Source organism: Meriones unguiculatus, chromosome 19 (assembly GCF_030254825.1).
Source record: "Meriones unguiculatus strain TT.TT164.6M chromosome 19, Bangor_MerUng_6.1, whole genome shotgun sequence".
In the NCBI taxonomy this organism is placed as follows: domain Eukaryota; kingdom Metazoa; phylum Chordata; class Mammalia; order Rodentia; family Muridae; genus Meriones; species Meriones unguiculatus.
This window is the reverse complement of record NC_083366.1, coordinates 7721719-7738704: the sequence shown is the minus strand read 5'-3', so window position 1 is coordinate 7738704 and position 16986 is coordinate 7721719. Positions and strand designations below refer to the sequence as shown.

General features: G+C 36.8%; 1 protein-coding gene and 1 pseudogene across 1 annotated transcript in view; one reads left to right on the top strand and one right to left on the bottom strand.

Annotated features, from left to right (window-relative positions):
- Dnajc1 (DnaJ heat shock protein family (Hsp40) member C1) overlaps positions 1-16986 on the bottom strand; it is a 179958-nt gene that overhangs the window by 149242 nt on the left and 13730 nt on the right. The window lies entirely within an intron of this gene.
- On the top strand, positions 11358-13634 carry LOC110542597 (small ribosomal subunit protein uS11-like; annotated as a pseudogene).

Sequence of the window (16986 nt, the reverse complement as noted above, 5' to 3'; positions counted from 1 at the left end):
TTCTAGGAAAGGCTTCAATTACTGGAGAACCTTCAGTAACTGTAGGTGTTGGCAAATCAGACAGCCTATTCGAATAGTTTAACAGTTCATCTGCACACTACTGCTGCCACAGAACCACTTCTGTACCAACACCGGCATTTATCACGGTTCTCCAGAGAAACAAAACTGAAAAACAAACTGTATATATACATACATGTACACACACACATATATATATGACACAAATACACATATGTGTGTGTATTTATATTAGACTGGTTTATAGTCTGTGATCTAGCTAGTCCAAAACTGGCAATCTACCAACAGAAAGTTCAAGAATCTAAGAGCTGATCAATCGATATCAACATGTCTTCAATGAATACAGCAATCCCAAAGAAGTAGGCTCCAATTCCAGTGAAGAAATACACTTGCCAGCGAGAGTGAGAACAAGCAAGTAAAGAGAAAGCAAGCTTCCTTCCTCCATGTCCTTTACATAGGTTGTCACACAGATTAAAAGTGGATTATCCCACTTGTAAGATCTGGATTAAAAGTGTATACTTTCAGCCCAAAAGATCCAGATTAAAAGTGGGTCTTCTCTTTTCAAATGACTTAATTAAGAGAAGAAAAAAAAAAAAAACAAAAACAAACAAAAAAAAAAAAAACAAAAAAAAAACCTCACAGGTGTACCCAGTTGCCTTGGGTTTTAGTTAATTCTACATGTAGTCAAGTAGACCAGCCAGAATAGCCATCACAGATGTATGTGTCTGTGTGTATCACAATCAAATAACATCTAGTTGCTTTTTTTATACAAATATTTCTAAACTTTATTCCATACTAGGCAGGATGATACTTTAGTTTATAATAATGTAATTCTTGACTCAGAAGCATAAGCAACATCTGTCTAATTATATGTGACATAACACCTTTGAATTAGAAAACCTTAGATCTGACTTATCAATAGTTCCATTAAGTACTAGGAGTTAAAACACCTAGATGCCTTTTACTTATGACAAACGATTAACTGCACATTTAGCAGCATAATTCATCCTTACAAGGCATACACTCCCTAGGGATGGGTACTGATCCAGATCCTCACACATGCTAGATAAGTAATCTACCAATATCATCCTTAGCCCTGAGGAGCTAAACTAATTTTAAGAAATCGTATTTTATCCTTTACTATGTATTTATCAAGACCAAATTACTTAGAAAGTTTTAAGGCCTGTGAGAAATTAAAAGTATACCTTCCTTTGGGAAACACTATATAGTTTGTCTTTTTTTTATTTTTAAGTTTTTTGTGACAGGGTTTCTCTGTGTAGCCATGGCTGTCCTGGAACTCAATCTGTAGACCAGGGTGGCCTTGAACTCACAGAGATCTGACCACCTCTGCCTCCCAAGTGCTGGGATTAATTAAAGGCATGCACCACCATCATCCAGCTAAAATTTATTTTCTAAAAATAATAAAACAAAAGTTTGATGTCATAATTTAAATTAGTTCTATTGAAATTGTTATTAGCAGTGAGTATGAAACATCTCTATGAGACTGAATACTTCCTAGTCTGCACAGAGCTTTTGGCAGCACTCAAAAAACCTGTTTAGGAAAATTAGAATCTACAATTTGAGCTCACTCTCTCATTTCTCTTTATATTCTTACCTTATATGCAATGGTGTAATATTTAAAAATATATTCTGAGCCGGGCTTGCTGGCACTTGGGGAGGCAGTGGCAGGAGGATCACTGTGAGCTAAAGGCCAGCCTGGTTTACAAAGCGAGTCCAGGACAGCCAAGGCTACACAGAGAAACCCTGTTTTGATAAACAAAAAACCAAACATACAAATAAAAGAAATGTGTTCTGTTGTTCACTGATTTGAAATCTAATCTGGTTTATTTTATTTTCAATATTTTTTAAATATAAATGAATTCTACATGCATGGAATTTTAAATTAAAGCTACATAAAATATAACCCAAATTATTATTAAATTCAGTAGTGATAAAATTATTCTGCCATACTGGTATAAAATTTTCTTGATGGCTATTTTTTTAATTACTGTATTTGTCTCATTGCAAGCAATTAACAAACAATTCAAAAACCATGCCAGCTTTTAGACCATACTTTGAGTATTTTTTTTTATACAGAGACTAAGAAAAAAATACAATAATCAGGAATGAACAGCTAAAACTAAAGTATTACTCTGAATTTTCTAATAAAAAGTAACTATTTAAATCTAAGAAAAAGGTATTAATTTAACCTTATTGTTAAAATTAAGCAGCAGCTTTAAACATATCTGAAGGAAAGTGCAGACCAGAATGAAGTTTGAGCACGTGATTAATTCAAATCAGAAAAAAACTAGGCCTTTAAAGTAAATCCTACAAATGATATTTTATCTAATCTACTGACCTGTTTTCCCTAAAGAGGAACTACTATTAAATCAGTCTTATAAATAATCCATGCTTGTCAAACATAAGTAGTTACTTGCTCCAAGAAATCAGAAGGCTAAAGCCATAGTCTGCATAGAACAGACTAATCAATCACAACTATTTTAATCTAAAACTACTTATATCCTAGCTACTACTGGAGCACAGCTGCTCATATATTTCTTATCTTGCACCAAGAATTGGAAATAGGGTAATTTTCAGTTGAAAACAGAAAACAACTAGAATACCTAAATGGCATTATACAGCCCAATAAAAAGTCCTACTTAAAAAAAAAAAATTATCTTTAGTAATCATTCATTAAGCTCTCCATTTTATGCTCACTTCCCTAGAGCTCCCTTGAACTCCAGTCCATACCTCTGCCTGCCTTCCTGAAGAGGCCTGCAGGCCCCAGGAAAATCCAGGAATGCTGCAGATATCAGGAACATTCGGCTGGCACCAGGGAAAACCAGATAGCTGAAGGCCAGCGAAAGAACATAACGAACAAGAGCCAGGCCAATATGGCAGCACCTGAGCCCAGCTATCCTACTACAACAAGCCCTGGACATCCTGCCACAACCAAAGCACAAGATGATGACCTTAAATCCAACCTTCTAAAGATGATAGAGGCCTTTAAATAGGAAATGAATAAATGCTTTAAAGAAATACAGGAATATACAATCAAACAGGGGAAGGAAATGAATAAAACTATTCAAGACCTGAAAATGGAAATAGAAACCATAAAGAAAACACAAACTGAGGGAATCCTGGAGAGGAAAAAATTAGGGAAGAGAACTGGAAGTACAGACAAGGCATCACCAACAGAATATATGAGCTAAGAGACTCTCAGGTGTAGAAGATATAATTGAAGAAATTGATACATTGGTCAAAGAAAATGTTAAATCTAAAAAGTTCCTGATACCAAAAATATGGGACACTATGATAAGACCAAACCTAAGAGTAATAGGAATAGAAGAAAAAGAAGACTCCCAACTGCAAGATCCAGAATATATTTTCAACAAAATCATAGAAAAAAAAACGTCCCCAACCTAAAGAAAGAGATGCTTATAAACATACAAGCCTACAGAACATCAAACAGACTAGACCAGAAAAGAAAATCCTCCCACCATATACTAATCAAAACACTAAATGGACAGAACAAAGAAAGAATATTGGAAGCAGCAAGGAGAAAAGCCCAAATAACATATGAAGGCAGACCTCTCAGAATTACACACGATTTCTCAACAGAGACTCTAAAAACTACAAAAGCCTGGGCAGATATACTGCAGACTCTTAAGAGACCACAGATGTCAACCTAGACTACTATCCCCAGCAAACTTTTAATCACAATAGATAGAAAACTTTTAATCACATAGATAGAGATTACATGACAAACCAAATTTAAACAATATTTATCCACAAATCCATCCCTACGGAAGATACTAGAAGGAAGATTCAATATATTCAAGGCACAATATACCCAAACTTATGGGTGTTAAGAGAAAAATTCACAGCACTACATGCCTTCACAAAGAAACTGGACAGATCTCATACTAGCAACTTAACAGCACAACTGAAAGCTCTAGAAGAAAAAGAAACAAACACACCCAAGAATAGCAGATAGCAGGAAATAATCAAACTGACTAAATACATAAATTGAGCATAAATATAATAAATAAATTGATCATAATAAAATAAATAAATTTGAAACAATAAATTGATTAAAACTCAAAGAATCATTAGGTCTTACTTCAAAAACCTGTACTTAACAAAACTGGAAAAAAACTAAACAAAATGGATGATTTTCTTGCTAGATACCACTTACCAAAGTTAAATCAAGATCAGGTAAACCATTTAAATAGACCTATAACACCTAAAGAAATAGAAGCAGTTATTGAAACTTTCCCAACCAAAAGAGCCTGATGGTTTTAATGCGGAATTCCACTAGACTTTTGAAGAAGAGCTAATACTAATACTCCTCAAACTATTCCACAAAATAGAAACAGAAGGAACATTGCTAAACTCATTCTGTGAGGCCACAGCCACCCTGCTACCTAAACTACACAACGGCTAAACAAAGGAGAATTTCAGACCAATCTCCCTTATGAACATTGATGCAAAAATAGTCAATAAAATACTCGCAAATCAAGTCAAAGAACACATCAAAAACAACATATACTATGATCAAGTAGCCTTCATCCCAGGGATACGAGGTTGGTTCAACATACAAAAATCCATCAATGTAATCCACTATATAAGCAAATTGAAAGAAAACCATGATCATCTCTTAGATACTGAAAAAGTGTTTGACAAAATCCAACACTCCTTCATGATAAAAGTCTTGGAGAGATTAGGGATACAAGGCCCATACCTAAATACGATAAAGGCAACAGTAAACATCAATGGACTCAATTTTCCAATAAAAAGACACAGGCTAACAGAATGGACATGAAAACAGGATCTATCATTCTGTTGCATGCAAGAAATACACTTCAGCAACAAAGATAGATATTACTTCAGAGTAAAAGGCTAGAAAAAGGTTTTCCAACCAAACAGACCCAAGAAGCAAGCTGGAGTAGCCATTCACTACCTAATGAAATAGACTTTCAACCAAAATTAATCAAAAGAGATGGGGAAGGACACTTGATACTCAAAGGAAAAATTCATCAAGATGACACTTCAATCTGAACATTTATGCCCCAAATGCAAGGGCACCCACACTAGTAAAATAAATATTACTAAAGCCTAAATCATACATCAAATCCCACACATTAATAATGGGAGACTTCAACACCCCACTCTAACCAAGTAAATGAAAGACCCGTATGACAAGAACTTCCAAGTCTCTAAAGAAACTGAAGAAGATATCAGAAGGTGGAAAGATCTTCCATGCTCATGGATTGGTAGGATTAACATAGTAAAAATGGCAAATGACCATCTTAGCAAAAGCAATCTACAGATTCAACACAATTCCCATCAAAATTCCAACACAATTCTTTATAGATCTTGAACAATACTCAACTTCATATGAAAAAATAAAAAACTCAGTATAGTTAAAACAATCCTGAACAATAAAAGAACTTCTGGGGGTATCATCATCCCTGATTTCAAGCTGTACTACAAAGCAATAGGTAATAAAAACCACATGGTATTGCCATAAAAACAAACAGGTTGATCAATGGAATCCAATCAAAGAGCCAGAAATAGGCCCACACACCTATAGACACTTGATTTTTTGCAAAGAAGCTAAAATCATGCAATAGAAAAGAGGCAGCATCTTCAACAAATGATTCTGGTCTAACTGGATGTCTGCATGTAGAAGAATGCAAATAGATCCGTATTAATCACCCTGTACAAAATTCAAGTCCAAGTGGATCAAAGACCTTAACATAAAGCCTGATATATTAAATCTAATAGAAGAGAAAGTAAGAAGTAGGCTTGAATTCATTGGCACAGGAGAAAACTCCCTGAACAGATCACTAACAGCTCAGTCACTAAGATCAACAATTAATAAATGGGACTTCATGAAACTGAAAAACTTCTGTAAGGCAAAGAACACTATCAACAGAACAAAATGGCAGCCCACAGACTAGAAAAATTTCTTCACCGATCCCACATCTGATAGAGAGCTAATATCCAAAATATATAAAGAACTCAAGAAATTAAACACCAACAACCAAATAACCCAATTAAAAAATGGGGTACAGAGCTAAACATAGAATTCTCAACAGAGAAATCTCGAAAGGCCAAGAAGCACTTAAAGGAATGCTCAACATCCTTAGTTATCAGAGAAATGCAAATCAAAATGACTGAGATTTCCTCTTATGCCCTTCAGAATGGCTAAGATCAAAAAGTCAAGGGACAGAACATGCTGGCAAGGATGTAGAACAAGGAGAGCACTCCTCCATTGCTGGTGGGAGTGTAAACTTGTATAAACAACTTTGGAAATCAATTTGATGGTTTCTCAGGTAATTAGGGATAATTTTACTTCAAGGCCCAGCTATACCGCTCCTGGGCATATAACCAAAAGATGCTCCGCCATACCACAGGGCCACTTGTTTAACTATGTTCATAGCAGTTTTATTCGTAATAGCCAGGAACTGAAAATAATCTAGATGTCCCTCAACTGAAGAATGGATAACGAAAATATAGTACATTTGTACAATGGAATATTACTCACCCTTTAAAAACAAAGACATCATAAAATTTGCAAGCAAATGAATGAAACCAGAAAATATAATCCTGAGTGAAGTAACCCAGACCCAGAAAGACTCATAACTCATAAAAAAATAGATATTTACTCACTCATAAATAGCCTTAATGTGCAGGATAACTATGCTACAATCCACAGAACTAAAGAAGCGAAGTAACAAAAGAAGGCCCAAAGGAGGATGCTTGGATCTCACTAAGAAAGGGAAATAAAATGGATATCAGAGGTTGATGGAGGGAGGGAAGTTGATGGAAGAGGAGGATGGGAGAGAAACAGGGATCAAGTGTGGGGAGGATGAGGAAAAGAGAACTGAAAATGGGGGGGGGGTATCTCTGGGATAAGCCAGAAACCTAGGACAAGGGAAACTCCCAGGAATCTATGAAGGTGATCCTAGATAATACTCCTAGCAACAGGGGATATGAACCCTAAAAAGGCCACTTCCTATAACCAGGCAAGACTTCCACTGGAGGGATGGGGACACCAACCCACAAAACCTTCGACCTACAATTTATCCTGCCTACAAGATGTACAGAAATAAAGATGGAACAGAAATTGAGGGAAATGGCCAAGGAATGCCTGGCCCAACTTGAGACCCATCCCATGGGAGAGAGCCAATCCCTGACATTAATGATATTCTTTTATACAGTTATGCTAGGCATAACTGTCCTCTGAGAGGCTTCACCAGAAGCTGATGGAAACAGATGCAAAGAACCGCAGCCAAACATTAGGCAGAGCTTGAAAATCCTATGAAAGAGGGGTAGGAAAGACTGAAGGAGCCAGAGAGGTCAAGGCCACCACAAGAAAACCTACAGAATCAAACTAACCTGGGCCCACAGAGACTGAACTGCAGAACAGAGAGCATGCATGGGATAGACCTAGGCCCTCTGCTCATATACCAGTTGTGTAGTTTGGTCTTCATGTGGAACTCCTAACAGCAAAAGCTGGGGCTATCTTTGATTCTGTTGCCTGCCTTTGGATCCCTTTCCCCTAACTGGGATGCCTTGCCTAGCCACAATAGGAAAAGAAGTGCCTAGTCCCACTGCAACTTGATATGCCAAGGTGGGCTGATATTCAGGGGAGGTCTCAGAAAAAGGGAGATGGAAATTGGGGAAAGGGAGTTGAGAGGGAAAGACTGAGGAGAGGAGGGAGGGGAAGTTTCAACGAGATGTACCAATAAACTAATGGAAAAAAAAAAAAACAAAAGGAAATTTTAGAAAAGATTACAGAGATAAAGGTTTCTCTAGTTTTAATATGACTGTCAAGAATAATAGCATATCAGTCAAGTCTTAATTAATACCTTTCTATAAGAAATAAATTATATACTTAACCTCATTAGTTAAAAATGCAATGAAATAAGATGAGGTTTTTGTGTTTTTTTGTTTTTTTTCTCCTCTCAGGAATAAAAAAAGATGTAATAGTACTGACTGTAATATTAAATTCTAATTAGAGTACTGGGGATATAAACGAGGGTAACCACTCTAAAAACTGGCTCGAACAAGATTCATACTATGCAGCCTAGCCTCAGATAAGCTATCACTAGGCATACAACCTACAGCACAAATTATACTTCTTGTTTGATACCTACAGTAGCAGAAAAATTTAGTAACACAACTCAGAACTTAACACATTTATTGTACAAAAAAGTAAATACCCTTAACACTAATATTTTCTATTGCTTTCTATTCTTTTTGCAATGTAGATTCGAACCTACAAATCTGGTTTCATTACTTATTTGGAAAACACTGCTCTCCCCCTAACCCCCCCCCCAAAAATACCCTAGGAATATATTACTTACTGTGGCATTGCTTAAAATAGAGAAAGAGCCTGATTATAACTTAAACATCAATTAACAGATAACTGAAATGCCACATACAAAACAATATAAAACACTTAACACTTTTAATAAAAAATTCCAATATACTATATATTCATCTTTCTATGTACGTATAATATACATAGAGTGAAAAAATAAGTAGCAGTCGGGCATGGTGGCACATGCCTTCAATCCCAGCACTCAGGGAGGCAGAGGCATGTGCACTGCTGTAAGTTCAAGGCCAGCCTGGTCTACAAAGCGAGTCCAGGGTAGCCAAAGCTATACAGAGAAACCCTGTCTCAAAATATGAAAAAAAAAGAAAGAAAAAGAAACAAACATATGAACATTTATATAAATTTCCAGCAGTTACAGTTATGAATATATTTATTAACTTGGTAATAAGAAATAGTCTAGAAGTATATTTCAATATGTTAATTTATAATAGGGTGGGGCACTCACAATTAAAGGCTGGTTAAATAGGACTTTTATCTATAGATATCATACTTACAATTTTTAAGTATTTTTTTAAAGGTGACTTTCAAAGAAGTATTGAAAGGTTGAACTAATTTTAGAGGTATGATTTGGTAAAAGGAGAGCAGAGAAAGAAGGATATACAGAGTAGCTGAACCAAGTATGCATGTCCATATGCTCAAATCAACTTGTAAGAGCAAAGGAAACGCTGTTAAAAAAAATAAATAGACATACATATATATATATATATATTTTTTTTTTTTTAAGAAAGAAAGCAAGCCATGGGTCTAAGGAAAGATCAGGGAGGTATGCAGCAACAGCTGGAGTAAAAAAGCATGAAGTGCTCTGAAAAGGCAGGAAGAAAAGGCCTGACAACTGGTAAACTGACCCATTCCTCATTGGTGGTTCAACTGTATAAATAAAAGAGTGGCAGCTTAGTGGGAAAGTACTTAGCAACTCTGTTGACACAGGGCCAATTAACCCTTTCACCTTAGTGTTTTGTTCTAGCTCTCTTACTGTGCCCGTTAGATCCACACTGATATGTGTTAAGACCAAATGCAATTATAAATCATTTTTGCACGTATTGATGAATTCTGCAAATTTCATGAGGCATATCCAAATTTTAGTGTCCTAAATGCCTTGTTTGCTACTCTCATCTGGTTTTAATGAGGAATCATTTTCAAAAGAAGAAAGGTTATTCAGAACCCCAAATATACTAAACCATGAAATGACAACTATTCAAGTGTTTTGGCATGAAGATTTGGTTTTTGTTTGGTTGTTTGTTCTGATGTTAGATTTCACCTTAATTTTTCTCCTAGGAAAATCAGATAAAGAGTACTTTCAGAAGGGCAAAACTGTACTGGAGAAAGTATCGAGCATGCTGAAGTCACAGGCCTCAGAGCTGCTGCATAAACATCTGTATCTGTGACTACACTTTAGTACTTTTAAGAAAAACTGCATCTTGAAAAGTTGCAAATTATTTTTAATTATTTTAATTATTTTTAATAATAATTTTTATTTCTATATTAATCACAGGTTATTTACGTTGTATCCCACCCATAGCCCCATCCCTCATTCCCTCCCAATCCACAATATATTTTTAAAGAGAGTAACAGGCTTACTGCTGACTCATCTTTCTGCTTCTAAAACAGGCAAATGGCTTCTTTTAACTATGTATATTTGAGAGCAAGGATCCTATTTCCACACACTCTAAAAATTAGAAAACCACACAGCAACAAGGTGTTCAAATATTTGGTAATTAACATCTTGTGAAATACTGGCTTATGTCAAAAACCTTATTTCTGTGAAGTACGGAAGACTGTAAAAAGACGTGGCTGTTCAAGGTTAAACTAAGGCCATCCACATCAATGTTGTGTCTTTGTATTACATTTTTGATTTGTTTTTAAGACAAGATCACATGGAGCCCAGTCTGGCCTCAAAATCCTTTGTAGTCAAAGCTGTCTTCAAACTTCTTTTCCTGAGGTCTCAGCCTCCCAAATGCCAAGATTACAGGAGTGCAACACCACATGTCGCTCTTTACTTTATGCTATTCACACCCTCAAAGGCATCAATATTATCCTACTCAGCTAAAACATCATGCCAGGTTTTCTCCAACCACACTAGTTATCACTGAATCTTAATAATTTAAAAATTACTTAGTTAAAGCCAGGCACGGTGGTGCAAGCCTTTAATCTCAGTACTTGGAAGGCAGACAAGAGGATCTCTTTGGATTCAAGGCCAGCCTCGTCTACATAGGGAGTTCTAGGCCAGCCAGGGTGACACAGTGAAATTATACCTCAAGCAAATGAACAAATAAACAAAACCATCTAGTCAAAATGCTAACTGGTAGGTTAAGGACAAGTCTGAAGGAATACAGACCCAACAAAGATTAACAGCAGCTTGAAATGGTTGCCCTTGCATTTCAGGAACAAGGGACGTTCTCAGCTCTGGCTTTTCTCAACTCATCTTTCTAAGTCAGAAAATGCAAAAGGCCAAAGGATTCTGTCTTTTTGGGACAGGGGCTTATTTATTGACCCCTATGAACATGTTAAGATCAGTGAAGGAAGAGACAAGCCTGGGAGGCTGGCTTTCCTCTTAGTCCTTTCATAAAATCAGGTGACCAACAGGCTCTCCTATTTCTCTTTTCTTCCCTAACACCAGTATAACTACAGTAAAGGGAACTCAGAAGAAGCAGCAGCATCAGTAAGGAGCAGCAGGGCTAATGGTAAACAACAGGAAAAAGCAGCAGAGAACCCTAGCTCTGCTCTAGAGCAGCCAGAGCACAGTGATGCTTTCTCAGAGATAGGCAGAGACTGGAGGAGACATTCATCACATAGCTGTCCCTACTCCTGAAATAGTCTCATGAGCCAGAAGCAGAATCCTAGAGCTCAGTATTTAAATACCAGACAAAATTCAGAAGTTTATCTTAGCTACTGTCAGACTTTAAGAGAAATAAAAACACAATGATACACTATGCCAAGTAAACACTCTTTAGCTAAAAGTTACAATCTAGGTACGTTTAATTAATCCATAACATGAAGATTTGATAAAGTATTACAGATTCCTCTCCAAAATTCACTTCCTTCTTTTCTAGATAGCACATAAACTAAACTTTGAATCAAATAAAAATTTTAAAGTAGCAATTATTAAACCCAAGCAACAACTCATGTGGCTCAATGCAGATATTTCTATATGTGTCCTGAATAATCACTAAGTCAGTTTGGGATGTGAATTTAGACCTGATCCCAGGCAGGTGACCAAAATACAAACACCCTAAAAAGTATTAAGGTTTTCCTTTTTTTCCCTACTAAACAATGCAAAAAGACCTTAATATATAGTATCTGAGTCAGGAAGCTAATACTCCCAAGCAATTGTGCCATCTACGCTACCTGTAAAACACTCTACTTGGAATCAGATTTTCAATTTTCTTTTTATTTATTTATTTATTTTTTAATTTACATCTTGGTTGAAGCTCCATCCCTCCTCCCCTCCCAACCTCACCCTCACTCCATCCCCCCCAACTATTCCTCAGAAAAGGGGAGCTCCCTTTCCCATCCCATGTCTGATGCAGTTCCCTATTCCCCTATTCCTTTACTCTGAAGGATTTACAGGTAGGCTTACAAACTGTATCAGTGTTAACTTCCTGGTGATGGGAGGTTTACTAAGGTTAGAAAGACATCTGGGAAAGCTGGGTGAAAAATATAGAAGAGGCATATTATCATTGTTAGTATGTGCATGTATGCATAGGAGCACATGCACCAAGGTGTACATGTGGAGGACAGAATGTAATGTAAGTGTCACTTCTTGACTTTAACTGGAAGTAGGATCCTCTGTTGTTTGCTGTAGCATTCAGCAGACCTGCAAGCTTCTGGGGGCATTCTATCTCCATCTCCCATCTCAACTTAAGAACACTGTGATTAGAGACAGTGTGCTTAGATTCTTGTAAATTTAAACTCAGGTCCTTACAATTCTGTGCCAAGCACTTTACCCTGGGCCATCATCTCCCTCACTCAAGAAATATTGCTATTTTTGTTGCATTTTTAAAGGCTGAAAAAATTTTTTTCAGAATGGAAAAGTCTAAGTGAAAATGTTAAGATTATATTTTAAAAACTAATGTGGAGGTGTGTATTTGTTTCAAAAGGGGTCTCACAACATAGCTCCAGCTGATCACCAATTTGCAGGGATCCTCTTTGCCCAGGTGAGTACAAGGCTTACAGGCATGAACCATCACAGCCAGCTTCAAACATTTCAACTCAGTGATCATATATCTCCTGTACCTTTCCTTTTCACTGCGTATGTTCCTATTGGAAACTGTCCCAGAATCTCTACTCTATTTGTAGAGATTAAAACAGTTTGTTAGAGCCCCTTTTAAAATATACCATCAAGGTTGTTAATAACATAATAATACAAAATGCCTTACATTTTTATGCTCATCTTGTTGTATGTGTATTAACAAAAATTATGGGTAGAATTTTTTAAAAAAGCAAAGCCAAATAGTTGGGCTAATTCAACATGTACTCAAATAAAATAAGCATTTATTTCTGTTAAGGTCAAATTAGGTCTTCCAATTTTATACTTAAGCAAATGATTTTCTTACACAAACTACAAAATTATATTTTCCTTTAATTATTCTTATCTTTTCAATTACTGGTATAAAGACTAGATACCTTACTCTGAACCATAATTCTACTTTTTATTAACTTGTAAAATATTAACTGCATACCATCTGGAATGAACTAGAAATTAGAATCTGTTGGAACTCTTTTTCCGGTGGAGGAGTATGGCAATGACATTCAGAAAAGGCACCTCGAAAAGGGAAGGAAAAACAAGGGGAAGGAAGAACAAGTCATTAGCCTTGGACCCCAAGTGGATGAAGGAGAGAATGTATTTGGTGTCTGCCACAACTTTGTATGCATCAATGATACCTTTGTCCATGTTACCGATCTTTCTGGCAGGGAAACCATCTGCCAAGTGACTGGTGGAATGAAGGTAAAAGCTGACCAAGATGAGTCCTCTCCATATGCAGCCATGCTCGCTGCCTAGGACATGGCCAAAGGTACAAGAAGCTACCCTGCATATCAAACTCCAGGCCACAGGAGGAAACAGGACCAAGACCCCTGGACCTGGAGCCCAGTCAGCCCTCAGAGTTCTTGCTTACTCATGGCTGAAGAATGGGCACATTGAGGATGTCAGCCTGTCCCTTCTGACAGCACTAGAAGGAAGGGAGGTCATCATGGTCACCGTCTGTGAACAGGACTTCTCAAATTATTTTCTTTTAACAAACTTTTTTGTGTAAGCTGAAGAAGAAGAAGAAGAAGAAGAAGAGGAGGAGGAGGAGGAGGAGGAGGAGGAGGAGGAGAAGAGGAGGAGAAGGAGGAAGAGGAAGAGAAGGAGGAGAAGAATCTGTTCGGTCTTGAGAGAGCACCTGCTGCAGAGAATTCAGTTCCCAGAATTCCCACATGGTGGCTCACAACTACAACTCCAGTTCCTGGGGATCTGATGCCCTTTTTGGCCTCTGTGGGAACCAGGCACCTACACACATCATGTACACACATACGTGCAGGTACACACTCATATACATAATTTTTTAAAATATGTAAATTCGGAGGAGGGGATAGATTGGCATTTTTGTACTAAAAATTGTTTTTCTTGTCAGTTGTGTAATAAATATAGAATATACTGTAATGGCATCATTTAAAAAAATCTGTAAATTATTTGCCACCAGGACTGAGGTGTATGTAGCTCAGTCACAGAACATGATATTGGTATATTTGGAGCCCTGGTTATATGCTCATTCTATTCCCACCATCCCCACCCCAGCAAAAAAATTGCATGAAGTTGAAATTAGTCATATCTGATTAGAATAGACAATAGAGAAAATCCTATGGTGGAATTAAGTTTAGAGCGAGCTTTTAAGAAAAAGTAGCAGCTCGGTGTGGTGACACATGCCTTTGATCCCAGTACTTGGGGAGGCAGAGGCAGGTACATCTCTCTGAGTTTGAGGCCAGGCTGGTCTACAAAGGGAGTACAGGACAGCCAGGGCTATAGAGAAACCCTGTCTCAGAAACAAACAAAAACAAAACAAAACAACAAAAACTAGTATTTACTTTTTGTTTGTTTTATAGCACAGGGCTTCAAACACATTTATAAAATGCTTTATCTCTCAGCCACATCTCCAGCCTACATCTTATTCTTGAGATGAGTCTCAGTAAGTTGCCCAGGCTGGTCCTGAATTCACTTTGTGGTCTAGGCAGGCCTTTAATTTGCTGCAGCCTCCCAAGTAGCTGGGATTATAGGCTTCTTCCATCAAGTCTAGCTACCATTTTTTTTTAATGATTTTAAAACACTTTTAATTAACAGGTAATAATTGTAGTTACTTATGGGACTCAGCAGGGCGTTTAAGTACATATGTATCTAATGTGCGGTGATATGGATCAAGGTAACTGGCATATCTCTCCATATGCTATTGCCCTGTGCTAGGAACATTCATTTCCTTCCTGTCAACTACTTTGGAATCAATTCTTGTCAGCCATACTTATACTATGCTACAGAATATAAGAAATTCTTCCGCCTATCCAACTGTGTCCTATTCCTGTTATCTAGTGCTTCTCCATCTTCTTTCTCCTACATTTTTGCCGGGCTATGGTATTCATCATTATATTCCTTAGTTATTCTGAGGTTAGCTTTTACTTTCCAAACACATTTATGTGTTTCTGTGATTGATGAACTTAACATAATGTCCTACAGTTCCATCTGTTGCAAATGACAGAATTTCCTTTTTTGTTGCCAAGAAATATTTCATTCTACATTTGTTTCATCACTCATCCCATACAGACTGATTCCATATCTTGGGTATTGTGAACAGTATTGCAATGGAAATGTAGGTCTCTTTTGGACATATTAATTTAATTGCCTTGTGGCTGTATACTCAATAGTGGGACTGCAGTTCTGTTCCTCAGTAGGTAGCATTTGAAAAGTAGGTAAGAATACAGTGCAATGGCTGTGACCTTATTTGACTTTTGGATACCTACTTGCTCATTAATTTATAGTTTATTATATTAACATATGGAATATTAGAAAACATAAAGCAAGTCATGGTAGTATATATCTGTAATACTAAAAATTAGTTATAGAGGAGGAAAATCATGAACTCCAAACCGTCCTAGACCACACTGCAAGACTGTAGAAAGAAAAGAAAGGAGGGAGAGAATTTATAGAAGTCCTAACATTGACTTCTTTAATTCAGGATTTACTTTATCTATCTATCTATCTATCTATCTATCTATCTATCTATCTATCTATCTATCTATTTATTTATTTATTTATTGCACTTCTGGTCACTAGGAGTAAATACTCCCCTACTTCAGAGTCTAAGGTGAAAGGAAAGCATCTCTCCATGTTCTAAGTTGGACCTAAGATAGGGTATGCCATAATTTGTCTATTCCTGCAATAAAACAATCAAAATACAATCTAAGTCACATGTGTAACTTTATATATTACAAGGACTCATTATAGAGCCCTGCACAGAAGGCCAAGGGGTCTGTAGGCTTAATATTTGGATGTACAGTGGCTTCAATATAAGTTCAGGAGGGGCCTTAAGTGTCTTAGGAAAAGCAGTAAAAGTAACAATAAAGCCCCAGAAAGGTGAACAGACACTAACTCAAGATGAGCCTGAGAATTAAAATTCTACCAATTAAAAAATCTCACCTACTTAAGTATTACATTTTAATTACCTACGGGAAAGTGCTTACTTCACAGTCTCAACACTTATGTTCAGATCTGGACAACAAGCCCGAAGTCTCTAACCTAATGACAGCACAGCAGTCATTCTGAAATAGTTGCATACCAACCCATCTGTACACGGAGGTCTGCTTCAAAAGCCTCTAATGGTTTCTGGGATTATTTCTACTTAGGTTCCTTTCATGGCCCATACTATCAAAACTGACAGACTCAAAATCTTATTTTTCCAACTTCTAAAAGTTTCCTGTTACTGACTTTGATGAGCCCCAGGAATTTCTTACGGTAGCCCCAAACTATGCTTACTATTTTGAGGTCTTCTCTCTAGGACACTAGAGATGATGAAAACAAGTGACCTCTCACAACTGCCCATATTCTTTTTTTTTTTTTAATGGCTGTATTGTGCAGAAAAATCAAGAAAGTTATTTTCCTGTGGATTTTATAACTTGTTGCAGAAAAACTGATATTGATGGGCTCCAAAAGGAGATAGTGAATGAAGTTTAATAAGAGTTATGCTTTGAGGTTTATGTAAGAATAAACTTTCTCAAACATTATTATGCAAATTGTCTCCTAATCCTGTTAGATATAAACAAGCAGGCTGGAAAACCATCCACCTTGGGTGTGCTACAGAAGATTCCTCTACAAGGGATAAATACTGGTAAGGTCTCTTCCAACCTCTGAGTTCTAGGGCCAGTTCTTTAGTTTTTGTTTTGTTCTTGGTTCTCCCTCAAGAGTATTTTTAACATAATTTTTTGAGAATTTAATTATTTGAAAATCTCATTCATACATATAACGTATTACAATCATATTCATCCCCATTACCCTCCCTAACTCCTCCAGATCTATTTCCCATCCCTGCTCCAAT